This window comes from Polyodon spathula, chromosome 27 (genome assembly GCF_017654505.1).
Source record: "Polyodon spathula isolate WHYD16114869_AA chromosome 27, ASM1765450v1, whole genome shotgun sequence".
Taxonomy (NCBI): Eukaryota; Metazoa; Chordata; class Actinopteri; order Acipenseriformes; family Polyodontidae; genus Polyodon; species Polyodon spathula.
This window is the reverse complement of record NC_054560.1, coordinates 3,863,581-3,867,785: the sequence shown is the minus strand read 5'-3', so window position 1 is coordinate 3,867,785 and position 4,205 is coordinate 3,863,581.

Sequence of the window (4,205 nt, the reverse complement as noted above, 5' to 3'; positions counted from 1 at the left end):
CAGCGACGTGGTAAATGTGGTGATGAATATATTTCCGATGAATAAAGGCGGTAGCAGGTTCAAAGACTCGCTCAGGTCTGGTCGATTGAAATCACCAATAGAAACGGTTGTTAGGTAATTAGGCTTGTTCGTAAGGCTTCCCATATCTTGAAATATATAATTCCCTGTGATAATCCTAAATGATACAGAGTCACAACGTGAAGGTTAGCACAGAGTGGAGCGAGAGGGCAGGAATGGATTCAGAGTAAAAATGTACAACGAAAGGTAAGAAGCAGTTTTTTGCATTGAGAGTTATAAATGCAAAAGTTATAAAAGTTATAAAAAGTTATAAAAGCTTTCCAGGTGAAGAATCTGAAACATTGGGAACATTATGATTCTGTCCTATTTAATGAGATATCCCTAATTGGGGCAAAGGGTGTGGGAAGCAGGGACTCGCTTTGATTGGCTGAACAGCCTATTCTCGTTCCCAAACCTTTCTTTTTATGTTCTTACATATGTTTCATGGCAAATGGCATGGTTAATCAATACATTGCCGACTGATTAATCGATGCAGTGCCCTAGTCACGCCTCTCATGTATATTATACTAAAATCAGTAGTTTTCTTTTCAGTTCTGCTGTGTGTTTTTAGGGTTTGTAAACATGATTTAAACACCCCCCTCCTTGTTTGTTTCTTGTTTTTGTTAATTGTGGGTTGGTTTCAATTCAAATGCAATTAGTGAGCGTTACCTTGTAATTACACACAATGTTATTACAATGTTATTACCAAAGGTATTAGCAACTGTCCACAATACTAATTTTGTTACTAAGCATTAGCTATGCACCCATCTCTGCAATGGCTGTATTACAGGGTCTTTAATCATGCTTTGTTTTCCTGAGTGTACATCAGTCTAAAATACTGAATGCTTTATACAATATCCTTTTCATCTGCAGTTATGGAAGCCTTGCTAGTAAGCGGTTTAAACAAAAGCCTGCTGATGGAGAAGCTTCTTTTTGCTTGTCGAGGCATTTATAGTACCTCATCAGACCAAGAGTGTGGCTAATCCTGTACCTATTACAATTCACAGCTTCAAGAAAGTGGGATGCCAAGTATGTGCACTGTTAGCTACACCAGAAGTCAAACCAGCACTGCAGTTCAAGAGGTCCAGTCAGGAGTTGAAATGCTGGTTTGACTTTCTGGAGAATTGGACCGCAAGAGGACCTTCCTTTCTTCAGAAGCGGGTCAGGGATCCAGAGTACAGCACACATCAGTGTACCTTTCCATCCTAGGAGCTCCTCAAAACAAACTGAGGGGCTGTTTCAGCTCTGACCCAGAGGGAAACGGAAAGAGAAAGGAGAGAGAGAGAGAGAGAGAGAGAGAGAGACTCCCGTTGTGCCTGTCTCCTCCCTAAGGGAGAGAGAGAGAGAGAGAGAGAGAGAGAGAGAGAGAGAGAGAGAGAGAGAGAGAGGGCCAAGCGGGCGATTGGAGAGTGAATAATGAAAAGGGTTTCTCTTGCAGGGCTGTGGAGAGAGGGCCGCACTGCCTCTGTATTTTCTTCCTGACTTTTACAAGACGTCTTTACAGGCCGTAACATTGCTCTCGATGCTTTTAAAGAATGAGGATTTATGAAAGGGATTGTGCTCCAGATATGATAACAATGATAATAACAGCAAGCCTAGAGGCAGGGTGTGAGAATGCAGCCGTGCCTTAGCAAGGGACCCCGAGCAGGTACATCAAACTCCATTTCACCAAGCTGACACATACACCTCACCTGTGTGACGGGAACATTTCTTTGCTTCTTAATTTGCTAACAAAAAAACACAACCTCTCTCCCCCCAGCTGCTTCTCACCTCAGAACATTATCCCTTCGACACATTTGAAGCGCGATTAGAAAACTTGGCACAGTTAACGGCATCACAGCCAGCTAGGACTGAGAGCAATTCAAATCCGCTTTTTCAAATTTTCTGGCTATTTTTAAATTTATTTGCAATCTTATTCCCACGCAGCTAACGGCGTCCGGCCGGCACGGGCGATGGCAGGGCATGTGAATAAGAACTCCCCCATTGTTCGCCAGCGAAGCCAGGAGATGCCGTCAATTATTCAGGCATCATTTGAATACATGCAAATTAGGTTTTCGACACTGGCACGCTGCCAGATATCTATGGCAACACAAACGATGGGAGCTAATGCCTTTATGCCCCCTCCTTCTTTGTTTAAGTGGCATCGTTACCAGGGCATCTCATTAGGGTTGTGGAGTGTCATGGGGAGGGGGGGGTCGCCATCAAAGTCAAATGCAGAGCTGGGTAGACACAATGGGGGAGCCCTCTCCCGTTTGCTCAGCAACACTAGCAAAACACTGCCACCTAGTGGGGACAGGCATCCACTGCGCTCCTCTCAATGTTAACCATCGAGAGTCCACAGGTTTTCATAGTGCATTGCATAACAAAATTAATTATTAAATTAGGAAAGGCTACAGTTTGACTTTATAGCTTTTATTAGTTTTTTTTTTTAAATAACATGACAATATTGCCACGATTTTAGCACTGAAAACTCCCTTTCTTTATGCACTCCGCAAACAATATCTGTGTGTGTGTGTGTGTGTGTGTGTGTGTATATATATATATATATAGAGAGAGAGAGAGAGAGAGAGAGAGAGAGAGAGAGAGAGAGAGAGAGAGAGAGAGAGAGAGCTCCCTCGCCTCTGCCACCTCTCCTCTCCACTCGCCCAATTCACACCTTCTGCGCGCTATTCCTCTCGCTCTCCTCTCTACTCTCTCCTCTCCCTGACTCTTCCTCTCTCAGACTCTAACTACAAACACGCTGCGTCCTCTCTCCTCTCTGCTCTACCGCAATCCCCTAGCCGCTGACCTCCGCAAGGGGACTCTACTCTCCTCCTCAGTTCCCCTCACCCGACAGCCTCCCTCTCTACACTCTCCTCTTCGGACTGGTACGAGAGCGAGAGAGAGAGAGAGAAGAGGGGGGAAGAGAGAAGAGAGAGAGAGAGAGGGTTGTGTAGAGGGAGAGAGAGAGAGAGAGAGAGAAAGTGTAGGGGGGGCAGTGCTGGAGCCCTGTCAAGGTCAGTGCACAGGAGCACAGACACAAGGACAGACTGCTCTTCCTCTTCACCCACCAGACAGCAGCACACACTGGTCAGCACTGCCCCCTAGAGGTGACTCCAAGCCTCTGAACCCCCCCCCCCTTTACATAAATACATAGAATTTTTTATTTTTTTTTAAATGTTAGTGATGTTTTGCTTTTTTGATATTTCACTGTACTTCTTGAGTTTATAGAAAAATACATTTCTAAGGTACAGTCTCTCCCTTTACAGAGCTGTCAATGAAAATCTCCTTTGAGGAGCAGTGCTGTAGCCAGTATTTGTTCTTCTGCCAAGCAACTGTTTTCAATATATACTAGAAAATGCAGTAGAATTGGGTTCTATTTCATATTAAAAAATAAACTTTTTTTTTTCAACTTTAGAGGCGTCCCGCCTATGGTGTTATATATGGAAATAGGTCAGTCGCTAAGAGATCATCTCCCTGACGGCTTCATCTTACCCCATATACAAAAATAAACTTTTTTTGTTTGAAAAAACCACTCACTCAACCCGGAGATTAATATATATATATATATATATATATATATATATATATATATATATATATATATATATATATATATATATATTATAATTATATTTGTTGCATATATATTGCAAAAAGCTAGATAACACGGAAGTGGTACAATGTGATGCATTTGTAATGTTGTTTAGAAACAGTGACTTTTGAAGTTACTAATCTATGTCATGTATATTACTGTGTTTTAAATCAGCGAGGCGCTGGTTTGCTGAACCCGGTCCGGACTAAGACAGGGAGCAGCATTCAGAGCTGCATGCGAGTGTGAAGGCAGGGCAGTCAGATTCTGTTCATGATCTCTTCGCCCCCTCTAGTGGCCAGATGCCTTCACTACAATTCAGTTACAGTACGTAAAGCCCTGAATATTTGCAAGCCTTTTATGCGTTTTTCGAAAATGAAATAAAACTTACAACATTTTTGGCAAGAATATCTAATTACACTAACTATACAAAAGGCCGGCAACATTTCTGGATAGAATACTTTTTTTTTATATCACAAAAGTACCAGTACACCAGAAGTATTTCCCCCAATATTTTTTTATTAAATATACATTGTCTCTTGGCACAAATCAGTAAAATACGAACATTGGTTTCAAA